Below are 12,111 nucleotides of genomic sequence, written 5' to 3' on the forward strand. Positions count from 1 at the left end.
GTAGCCACAGCCACCCTGGGGCGCACTGACAGAGGCGAGGCTGCCGGACACTGGTGCCACCGTGCCCTCTGACCACCACCAGTAGGCAATGGGTGAAGAGTCTTGCTCAAGGACACAACGACCGAGACTGTCCTGTCTTGCTATGTGGGCTAATAGTCCGACACACCATTCGATCTAGCCTGTCTAGGTAGCTGCACCCAGACACACACAACGTAAAACTGAGAATTTGAAGCCTGAAATTAGACACTACAATCTGGGCAAATTCTGATCCCAGCAAACTGTTTGTTTACCGACACAACAAACAGATTACTGCATGAAAATACCACGTGTAAATGAGGTACAAAAACAAAATAAAAAATCAATGAGCCATTGTTCTCACAAATTTCCCTGAAGTGTTCATTACATCCTCCATGAGCTCATGCTTCTCGTGAACTCATCTTATGCAGACATAAATGGTTCAACAATAGATTTACTAACCCTGCGCGAATTTGCGTAAATCCCCTGGACCTAAAACCACCTAGAATTACTGACTTTTTTATTTTCTGGCGCAAGTCCCAAGGTGTTATTCACCCCTGCTGAGATTTTCACAGGTCGTCAGCTTGATTCTCCTCCTGCTTTTGTTGTGCAAACTACCCATTATCTTTGAGGCCGGGCACATTTGCATTTGTTCACTCAGAGTAGCTCAGATCCAAGGCAGGAGAAAAATCTGTGTTACAACCCTCAAAAATGCCTGCCGTATATCCCACACATTGACTGACCTGCAAATAGATACACACATTCTCAATATATGGAAACGCAAATCTGTTTTATTTATTAAAAAAATGTGTGAAAACAGAATGAAAAGTTGCTAATACAATGACATGAGTGACATGTGTGATCTCTCCAGCTTTGCATGTTCTCTCCTCTGCCTGTTCATGTAAAAATAGCAAAATTTAAAAAACATAAAAAATAAATTCTGTCCCTCAGTTCCGTTCTTTTGCCACACGTCAAAGGCGGCACTGTATGGGTAGCAGAGGATATTGGAATACTCAGTGCAGTAGTAAATCGCTCGTGCTTCACTGCGCAAGCTGGACCCACTGAGTCTGCTAATGTTTTCAATTGCCATAGTACATGTGATATTTATATAAACCTATTTAGAGTGAGTTTCATGTTAATTTACCATTCTCTATTTATTTATTTACTCCCCATCAGGGAGTGTACGGTCCATCAAGTGCGCAGAAAAGAGCAGGACTGGAATTTGTCAATTAATTAACTGATGGCATTCATTTCAATTCTGTTTTTAAAAGCCATCATGTGTCCCGTTGGTGCCATTCTGGATTGCTGGTCAGAAGGATTTCTGGTGCCAGTAATCAAAGAAACAACGTCCCGAGATAGATTCATTTTAATTATGCAACACCTTTGATTTGATGACAAGGAAATGCGGGCAGAACGGGTGAAAACATACAAATTTGTGGCGATCTCCGACATCTGGACATGCTTCAACTAGAACTGTGCTAAGATTTTCACTCCAGGAGAACACATGACCATAGATGAACAGCTGGTCCCTACCAAGGTTCGTTGTCCATTCACACAGTATATCGCAACCAATCCAGACAAATTTGGGATCAAGTTCTGGATGGCCACGGATTTGGAGGCAAAATATTATTGTCTCCAATGCATCTTACTTGGGAAAGGACCCCTTGGGGTGAGAGGCTGGCAGAGAACGTGGTCATGAAACTGATGCCGTTTTTGAATGATGGGAGAAATGTCACAAGGGACAATTTCTTTACTTCACTGTCACTGTCACACAGACTCCTGCAGCACAAAACAACGTTACTGGACACGGTGAATAAAGTCCGGCGAGAACTTCCTCAACTTGCAAAAGACACTGCACAGTGAGAGGTATTCTCCACTTCAGTGCTTAGAAGTGGGGGTGTCTCGTGCCAGGCTGTGCCAGGTGCCAGACAGCTGCAACAGGAATCGCAGCAGGTTTTTAGAAATTTGCCTGTGCCAAATGCAGGGATGATGGATACTGGGTCTGCAAACACTGTAAAGTTTGAAACACTTTAAAATAAAACAGACTTGTGTATCAATATATTTTGGACAACATCTCCCACCCCATGCAGGAGACTCTGACAACACTGAGCAGCTTCTTCAAAGGCAGGCTGCGGCACCCATGATGTGGGACGGAGATATTTTGCAGGACTTTTCTACCTCCTACAGTCAGGCTCTACAACATGGTCTCTGCATCTCTCTGCCACCTCTGCCATGACCAGAAATTTCCCACGTGTAGGACTCATAAAGGTTTATCTTATCTTATCTCTTCTCTGCACTCATCTTGATTGCCGCGTGTTGTGTCCAGCCCTTTCCTAGCTTATAGGGCTTTGGAGTTGACGTCACGCCGCAGTGCATTGTGGGATCGTGGCGCCATGACAGAAGGCCACAAATCAAAACAAACACACTGTGTTGGAAGCAGGACTGTCAGAACCATGCTTAAAATCAGCGCAAAAGACAAAAGGCTGTATCGCGACCGATTGCGCCCAGACGCCAAGAGACGGTACTTGGAAAAAATAGCGTGCATCAGTAATGTGGACCCATATGAAATAAGGCAGTGGAGCGGAAACCCAGACAGCCTACCGCCGTTGTCCTATCCCGATATTTTCGCGTACCTTGTATGTGGAGTCAGCGCATACACGGCGAATCATTTTCGGAATTATAAATTCCTGGAGGCGCACATCTAATTCACAAACAGTTAGGTACAAGATTTGGCCGTTTTTAATCCTCCACGTTGTGAGTACGTTGACCATATGACCAAGATACAGCCAGAGGTTGCACATAACATTGACTTCTCCTCAGCAGCTGCCCCCAAAATTGCTCTAGATGAACGATTCACGATTGATGCCAGCTGTGCGTTCCCATGTAAATAGTTTACATTTCATGTGTACCTGCACATGTACTTGCTAAGTACATGTGAACAGATCTTGAATAAAAAAAACAAACAAAACATACTTTTCATTTCTGTTTTATTGAAACCACTTTACAGAAAGTACAATTATTTACAATGAACTGTACATGCAACACAGCAGTTTTATGAATATTCAACAAGAGCAAGTTTCATTTGGCCCTGGTTTGACAACCACACTAGGGCACATATTCACCAAAACACAGCACACCTTAACATTCTTATCAAGCAGTGTTGTGTCTTCACCCTCACATGATTTGAGTAACTCCTGTCCACAGCCTCCATGACATGGTGATTTTGTTGTTGGTCTTCTGTCAGATCTTCATCTATTACTTGTGCACGGGGCACACCTTCATACTCTGCAGCTGCATAATGAAAGCATGTATGATAAAATTAGTGCATACACATAAGGTAAATGTACACCAGTATTCCAGGTGTGTGATTCATCTGAAAGTTTTGTGCAGATTAGCGTACAATGAGCGCAATTTTGTATGTTTTTGGGGCGGGGGTTACCTCCGATGGGCGCTCTTTTTCGCTTTCGTTGCACTTGCCTTGCGTGCCAGTCGCTGCAATCCAAGCCTGACGTCTTCGTTTAATAATATCGAATACATGAGATCCCTCCCGTTGCCTCCAGGAGGGGAAACGATGAAAAGAGACCCCATTTTCCAGCTTCTTGCCTTCCCTATCATGTGATCTAACGTTGCAACCAACAACACAGTACGTACGAACCATAGCTGACGCTTCCGTGTGCTTCGTTTGGCCTACTGTCATGGCGGGAGGGGGCTTGATCACCCTCCCGTGACATCACGCTCCAAAGCCCTATATGGTAACCAAATCTGGCCCACGGAGGATGCAAAATTGTCAAACCGATTAACAGTTAACTGCCAATTTGCAGACTTTCAGACTCACTTGACAAAGGGACCCAATTAAGAATGATGGACGACAAGGTGTGGGAATAGAGCTCAGAACAGTTATGGAGTAGTGCCAGCAGTCTCAACATCAAAGCAATTTTTTTCCAGAAGTTCAATCAAACATTGCTGTTGCTCTAAACCAGCAGCGACGGGGCAAAGGACACAGACAGTAAGTAACTAAGTAAGTAACATTTATAAAGGTTATCAAAGTGTTTCTAAAGTGCCTTTCATAGACAAGTGGTCATAAAATACAGGAATAAAGTAAAATAAATAAGAAAATTAAAAGCCATAAAAAGATGCATAATAATTAAAATCAGTAAAAGTATTAACTGAAAACCAAGTTTCAAAGTCCACAGAATCATCTAAATGTAATTGTAATAAGTGACTAGCCCAAAGCCTTGGAGCAACAGACTTTCAATCTATAAACTGTTGAAAGTATTGTTTCAGAGCTCTTAGAATGATCCTTAGTTACTTGTAAAAGACAAAGGCTAGAGAGATGAGGAGAAAAAGAAATAGACGGTAAACTCTTACAGCTTCAGCGATAAGAACAGATGATTACTGAGAAAGGAAGTAAAATTATATTGTGATTTGGAAACAAAGCAGATAAGGAAAGCTGTTAGAAGGACACAGTGAAAAGAACACTGCTTTTTTTATCCTGAGCAAAAATGAAACTGTGAACAGCTGAGCCTTGATTTATTTTTGAAATAGAAAAAAAACAAGCACCACATCCTGAAGATGTGTGTGGACTGTTTGTTCAAAGTCATCTTCATGTCAGGAAAAGGTCGAAACAGTACATGACGAAGTTGTTCTGGGAAAGATGGCTTTCTAAGTTGATGGCTTTCAAACTTTCAAACCTCTGATGCAACAAAGACAAAAATAGACGATGACTAAAAGATGTCTTATGCCTGGAAATATTGTCTTGATTGCAGACGCTACAGCTCCAAGAGGATCGTGGATGATGGCAAAAGTCTTAAGTGTAAAGAATGCAAAAGGCTTGGTGCATTCAGTGAGACTACAAACAAAGACCAGTGTTTTAGAAAGGCCAGTGGCAAAACTTCTTTTGCTACTGGAAGCATCATCTCAAAGAAATAACAAGAAATAAGCACCTGCCTGAGGGAATAGCTCCTTAAAACAAAACAAAAAACAACAACTTTAAAGTAATTGTGATTGAATGCACAATTAGGGGACGGAGTGTTGGGGCTATTTATTCTTCACTTTTATTATTTTGAAATTTGTTAACATTTGTTGTGGGGTTACTTAAATTTTTGGGGGGTTATTTATGAGTTTTATTTGTAGGTTAATACTTCCTTGATTGTTTTTGTTTTGTTTTGTTTTGTTGTTTATCTTGTTAAGTCAGCCAGGAAGAACTGTAGGACCATTTTTTATATATACAGTGGCTTGCAAAAGTATTCGGCCCCCTTGAACTTTTCTACATTTTGTCACATTACAGCAACAAACATGAATCAATTTTATTGGAATTCCACGTGAAAGACCAATACAAAGTGGTGTACACGTGAGAAGTGGAACGAAAATCATACGTGATTCCAAACATTTTTACAAATAAATATTTTTTTTTTCTGCTCTTGCTCTTGACGAAGGCGGTCGCACTTTTCTCCTCCTCCTACTCTCCCTTAGCTTCCCTGCTTAGCCTCTTGTGTCCTTGTCTAGTCGCGTGTTTTTTTGTATTACTTTCCCCTGGAACACTCTCTCATAGTCTGTTCTCTAAAACCTAAATGAGGAATTATGGATTTGATCAACTGGTCCCTGAATGCAGTTGACACCCTTTTCTCAACGAGAAGTCTGGGCTCGGGTGAGCCTGAGTGCTGAAGATATCTACCTATTCAGAACCATGATAACAGGGTTCTTGCTGATCGGAGCTGGCTTGGCCCTGGCTTATTGAAGAATTAAGAAAGCGGAATTGGCTGTTCAAACCCCCACAAGCTGCCCGCTGGGATTGAAGTGATGGGACGAGGCGTGAGTTTCTCAAAATGGGCTCATTGAGTGCAGCATGGATAAGATCTTGGAGAAGCTTACGGCTGCCGTGAATACTCAGAATAAGATCTCTGAGTGCAAACTGGATTACATCTGGGAGGGGCTCGCTCGGAATAACACCTCTGAGCACAAATTGGATCACATCTTGGAGAAGCTCACTGCGGTCGTGAGTTCTCAGAATCGGCTCTTTGAGCACAAGAATGACAACATCACGAAGCGTAAGTTTGATAACATCATGGAGAAGATCACGGCTCTCCAACAGGAGATTGAGAGACCAGTGTTGGACTGTTAGAACAACTTTGAAATTCATATGAGTTGTTCGCACTAAAGTAAAAACCACCATCATAATGCGGCTATCCCTTCGGCTCCAGCTGCGGTCTCAATGCTGGAGCTGAACAACAACACCCTGATAACGACTGTGTTTAGACCAGGGGTGGGCAATCCCAGTCCACGAGGGCCGGTGTCCCTGCAGGTTTTAGATCTCACCTTGGGTCAACACACCTGAATCACATGATTAGTTCGTTACCAGGCCTCTGGAGAACTTCAGGACATACTGGCTGTGTCCGAATTCATGGGAAGGATGCTTAAAATGCCATATTTGGAGGCAATGACGTCACAGCGACGCGACGAGGACTGTCCGAATTCAAAGAGCACTCAAAATGTGGCGACAAATGTGTCCTACTTTTCCGCGAATTTGAGGGTTAGTTGTGTCCGAATTCAGGGGAAGGACGCGCCAATGCCATATTTGGAGGCAATGACGTCACGGCGACCCGACGAAGGCTGTCCGAATTCAAAGAGCACTCAAAATGTGGCGACAAATGCGTCCTACTTTGCCCTGAATTCTAAGGATGGTCTGATGTATCCTTCATGTCCTACTATATCCCAGGATTCATTGCGGGTCATAGAGGAGATTTGTTTCTGATAACGATGGTGGTCGAAGCAGGAGAGGAAAACACTTTAATATGTAAGTATATGAAAATCTGGTTGTACAAAAGTTAAATTGTTATAGCGGTCGTTTTGTTAAGCTTTGGGCATCTGCATAGACATGTTTCTTTTCTTTAAAATAACCGTAAACCAGCTTGTATTGGGGGTCCCGCGATTTTTCATGTATTGCCGCTTATATACAGCTAATTTTGATTTTTTCGAATTGGTGATATGTTGTGGAGAACAAAGACCAAACGGCTTAATTTATTAAAACGAGGAGAAAACGATCACCTCTTCACTGGGGTGAAGAATTGGGCCGCTACGGCGTGGATGTACAAGAATAAATCAATGTACACATCATATTCATATGAGTGCGGTCCTATTAGCCCTCATGCTCTACAGCAGGGGTCCCCAACCTTTTTGCGCCACAGACCGGTTTATGTCAGCCTTTAAGGTATCGCGGATAAATACAACCACATAAAATGATCCGACCAAGACAAAAACTGTGGTATTTTGTAAATATAATAATAAACGTGAATGTACTGTGTAATTGTGTAACTTTATTACCAGTGTCCTCCTGAAAATGCGCCAATATTGACAGTAACATCCTCCTCTCTGCCACTTAATGCTCTCTGGTCGCTATGGTAACGTGTAAATATTTCTTTCAAAATAAGACACACAACTACAACAAGGGAAAGACTCAGGGAAACCGAGTTAACGATAAAACCCCTGAAAACCATAAATTTCACACCGGAGCCTTAACTCTCGTGGCCCGGTACCAAACGACTCACGGACCGCTGCTGTACAGAACCTGTGATATCCAGACGGTGTTCCTCTGGTGTTCTGCTGTGAAAACTTTTGGGTTTAGGGATTAACATAGTTGCCATGGTGTCCTTTCTTCTCTTATTTGTTGTGTGTGATTAGGACAATTCTGGAGAGGATGGGCCTGCAGGGGAAAGTCACCCCTTGCAGGCCAGAAGACATGAGATAACTTTAAAGAATACAAAGTACGTATGTGTGTTATCAAGAAGATAATTCTCAAGAACACAAGTTAATAAATGTGCAATTACTAAGAGTTGTTGTGGTGTTTTTATTTGCCTGCTGTCATTTTTGATTTCCTCTGCCTTTAGGATTGCAAGTATCCAGGCTCAGGAGAGGGGGTCACTGGGAAGCCCACTGCTGCTACTTGGCCCTGGTTTGCCCTCATGGATGAGGTGATAGGACAGATGCCTTCCATTAAGCCTCCTGTCCTAATTTCCTCTCTCCCTGAGGACACTCCAGGGCCAAGCGCAGCAGTGGGTGACCAAAACGACAGCGATGACGAAGCGGCTCAGCCACCTACGACAGGGAGAAAGAGGAAAAGAGACGGGGATGATGAGCTGCTAGACCTCATCAGAGAGGACATGAGGCAGCAAAGAGAGGCTGAGGAGAGGAGAGCAGGGAGAGGACGGACAGACTGTTTTCACTTCTAGAAAGATTAGTTCCCAAATGAGTTATGTATTGAGAAATTTATTTATTTGAATATATTTGTTACATTGTTATATGTGTTGCATTAGTTTAAAGGTTTTATGTTATTAATAAATTGATTCAAACAAACAGTAATTGTCACTGAACTCAATTTGATTTACAGGCATTTGTAACACGTATAAACATAACGCTAACTTTGAACAATATTACTTGGATATTTATTTGATAGCAATAAAGTAAATAACAATAACAATTAAACAAGAATATTTCAAATACACAGTATGTAAAGATGGAAAAACAATATTTACAGTTGTTCACACAGGATTAACCTGAGTGACCTGCTCCCGTTTCTTTAACAACTGTAATAGATTACAGGAAGTCTCTGGCAGTGTTGCTGAATCTGCCCGAGCAAGATCAGACGTGGATGAGCTGCTGCAACTGAGACCTGCGGTTTGTCTTTTCTGGTGGGCGAGTGGAGAATCACACAGGGTGGTCTGCAAAGAGAGCTTCAGGATGCTTCCTCCCACTGTCCACTGCATCGTCCATCCACAGGGTTTGCAGGGCTCACTCGTGGCTGCCACACCACTAAGATGTTTACAGAGATATGCAAGCAGGAGATGGTGGATGCTATATATTAGTATAATACTTGTAACTCTGTAGCAGACAACAGTTTGGTAAAGTGCTATGTATAAAAACAAACAAACAAAAGATTAGATTCTATACGTTTCAAAGATATTTAGTTTATATATTTTATATGATACAGTATATGTGTGAGAATGACTGATGTTGTGACAAAAAATGATCGTCTGCCAAAAACTGATTTCCAGTTTTTGCCCTAAACTGATTGCTCGTATTTAACCTGCTATGAATAACTTGTTGGTCTATAATATGTGAAACATGTCAAATGTGTCCCTCATTAATGATATCAAGTCACCTGCTACCAGCAACATTCCAGTAACAAGGTAGAAGCTGCAATCAGTTTTTGGCAGTGACCTTCATATATCCTTTATTTATCCAGTTAAAAAAAAAATCTTATTGACATTAGAAATTTATTTTTTAATAGTAATCTGGCCAAGAGGACAGCAGACAGCGCAACAAATATATCAATTGTACCTACATTATAACCAGAGTTATAAAGATACTTGAACAACAGGTAATTATTGTATATATAAAACCCCTTAGTAAACCATGTTCACCGAAGTCTATTTACCAACATACATGAAGATATTTCACATATTACACTCGGAAACATTGGAAATCAGTTTTGGCAGGCGAACACTTTTTTGGCACAACACCGGCGATATTTCAATTATCCGTGTAATTAGCTAAGTAATTCCTAAATGCGTGTAGATTAAAGGAAATTATTTTACCTGGATATGATTGTCTCTGATGAGCCTAAGGTACAAAACGTGCGGGCGGCGACGATAAGGTTTTTCTAGTTCCTTGAGAAATAAAATTGTCCAAACAACGGAGCGACATTTCTGGGTCCATTTTAAAGTTTTCGCGCTGTGGCGCTAGCGTCCGGAAAAACACGCAAGTAAGGGCGGAGTTGAAGGCTAGGAGGCTGTCCACAGCCCATCTGTTATGTTGGATACTCATTGTTTGTTCAATAAAGTTTCTATGGAGAAAAAAAGGGGGCTGTCCAAGCCGCTCACTTCCTGACTACCCGTCCGTCTAAGGACACTACCTTGTGACGTAGGTAGGTAGTGTCCTTATGAGCATCCTTCCCCTGAATTCGGACACAGCCGTTGAGGAGCTAATTTAGCCATTTAAATCAGCTGTGTTGGTTCGAGGACACATCTAAAACCTGCAGGGACACCGGCCCTCGTGGACTGGGATTGCCCACCCCTGGTTTAGACTGTTCTTCCCATTCTATGCAAGGCCACCTGGGTTGGCTGGAAGACTGTTTACTTAGCCTGGCAGGGCGAAGGACACTGTCTCAGCTGAACTCTGGACACATACACACACACGCACACAGACATATATACACATGCAGATGTACACTCATCCCCCCTTCCCCTCCAAACGCCTTCAACGCTTATTCCCCTCCGATGCTGACGGTGTATCAAGGAGACCAGCGCTTATGCTGCAGGCCCGGATGTACTGTCTACACTGGCTGTCTCTCACCCTTTACCCATCCCTGTCGCTTGTCATGTGTTTCTTTGGTGTATTAAGAGTGTTTTTTCATGTGCTATGTGCAGAGCAGAGGTGTTTTTTTTCTGTTCTCAAACTGATCTCCTTGTTGGAGCTCAGTCTGGGGGGGGAGTTATTTTTTTTCTCCTTCTCTTTCCTCATGTTGTGCATTTTTCCATTGTTATACCTCTCTGACCTGTCTTCCCCATGTGATGTTTTTATGTAATGTGTGTATGGTCAGAGGGTAAGATGGCGCCACCATTGCGTGCAATAGGTCGGCAGCCTTAACATGAAATTTCCCCTTGTGGGACTAATAAAGGTATCTTATCTTATCTAACTGCAAAGTGGGGTGTGCATAATTATTCAGCCCCTTTGGTCTGAGTGCAGTCAGTTGCCCATAGACATTGCCTGATGAGTGCTAATGACTAAATAGAGTGCACCTGTGTGTAATCTCATGTCCGTACAAATACAGCTGCTCTGTGACGGCCTCAGAGGTTGTCTAAGAGAATATTGGGAGCAACAATACCATGAAGTCCAAAGAACAGGTCAGGGATAAAGTTATTGAGAAATTTAAAGCAGGTTTGGGCTACAAAAAGTAAGGGGACTGGTGTAGGTTTTTTACCAGAGCAGGAGAAGCAGCAGGAAGCAACAACAATGGATCTTTGTTAATTGCTTTTCAAACTAGATAAATAAACCATAAAACTTAACTTTCAAGTTTGGGACATTGGACTTCTTTTGCCTGCATACAAAATATTGCAACATAATTGTTGGATATTGGTTGAACAAACAAAGGAATCGCAGCCACAGTGAGAATTGAAGCACGGTTGTTAAAAGATGGTAGTGAGACTTGGATGTAATGTATGATTTGGAGATGGTGGCGCTGACAAATGCTACATTCACACTGCAGGCGAAAGCGCATCAAATCCGACTTATTTGACCCTATGCGACCCACATCCGATTATGGTATGACAGTGTGAACGGCACAAATCCGATTTGGGTCACTTTTGTATGTGGTACTGAATCCAATACACATCTGATGTTTGAGAAAGCGACTGTTGTTTGAACGGTCATGTCACATTAAATCCATCTTTTACGTTACTGACACAAGACAGACGCCAATTATCAGCGCCGGAGAAGCGCCTGATAAGACATTGTGAACACTTCCTGGCCATCCCAGGTAGATAGTGAAACTGTTGGGAAGACAACGTTGGAGAAACGTGAACATTTTATTTGTACTGTATAATCTGCAGATTCTGACAGAAATCTGCAACTATCCTTTGAAGCACCGCTCCTCTCTAAAACAGCAATAAGGATCATTATTAGCCCATATGTAAATAACAAAATAACTTTAAAACTTAAATATAAGCAAAATTCCCAATATAAGCAAAATTGGGAAACATAAAATCCGAAACAACTCTTTATATTAAGGCCATCAGTCAAACAATACTGTTTGGTCTGGGTCTAAACAGAGCGCGTTGTGTGTGACGTCTTCTTTTGCGCATGCGGGCCGCTTTGAGGGTTCACCCTAGAGCGTGTTTGCTGTCACATTTTATTTGTAGTGTGAACAAGCAGACAAAAAAATCAGATTTGATCAAAAAATCGGAATTGAGCATTAAGACCTGCAGTGTGAACGTAGCCAAAAAGACATGAGGGCGAATTGGACGGGATAGGGTTGAGGATGTTCAGATTTACATTAGGAGTGATCAGGTTATCAGAGGGTCAGCTCAGGCTGAATTATTTGGA

This window comes from Oreochromis niloticus, unplaced genomic scaffold, assembly GCF_001858045.2.
Source record: "Oreochromis niloticus isolate F11D_XX unplaced genomic scaffold, O_niloticus_UMD_NMBU tig00000891_pilon, whole genome shotgun sequence".
NCBI lineage: Eukaryota > Metazoa > Chordata > Actinopteri > Cichliformes > Cichlidae > Oreochromis > Oreochromis niloticus.